Source organism: Eimeria mitis, genomic scaffold, assembly GCF_000499745.2.
Source record: "Eimeria mitis Houghton genomic scaffold, Emh_scaff207, whole genome shotgun sequence".
Lineage (NCBI taxonomy): Eukaryota > Apicomplexa > Conoidasida > Eucoccidiorida > Eimeriidae > Eimeria > Eimeria mitis.
In genome coordinates, this window is record NW_013570394.1 from 6,310 (window position 1) to 6,929 (window position 620).

Below are 620 nucleotides of genomic sequence, written 5' to 3' on the forward strand. Positions count from 1 at the left end.
AGAATTCGTTTTAGTGGATCCGCGCTCACTCGAAAGAGCGCAGGGAGGCTGCGCTCCCCGCCTTGCGCGCTCTGTAAACATGTGTAACGTGAGTCCTTAAGCTTATCCGAGGACAACCGTGAGCTGCGATAGAGTTGAAATACTTGAGATAATACTTTCCAAAAGTTTTCAAAAGGCAAGTTGCCTCCCCGCCCGTCACCACGACGCCTGGGGATGGTGATCCAAGGGATTGAAACCGGGGGAAGGAGGTAGCTTCGCAAGAGTCACAAAAGCACGCCTCGCTGCAACTCTTGCTGGAGACCAACTGCACAGATATGGAGCATCAAGCACCTCTGCTGCGTGTTTTAACATTATAGACGGATGTTTAGCACTTGCGTGGCCCTCAGTTGCCAGCCTGCACGGAAGTACGATTACACAGATCAAAATCACACAATCAACGGTACAGCGTGCATTAGGTAGCACCACTTGCTATTCGTTCACAAGTCAGTGAGCTGGCATACATCGGTGACCTACCACCAACGTGAAGATGCCACCATATCATTCGTATTGGTTATTTAAAATTGCTTTAATAATCACACAAAACACCAGCAACCCCGTAGCGAAAAGGAAAACCTAGAGGA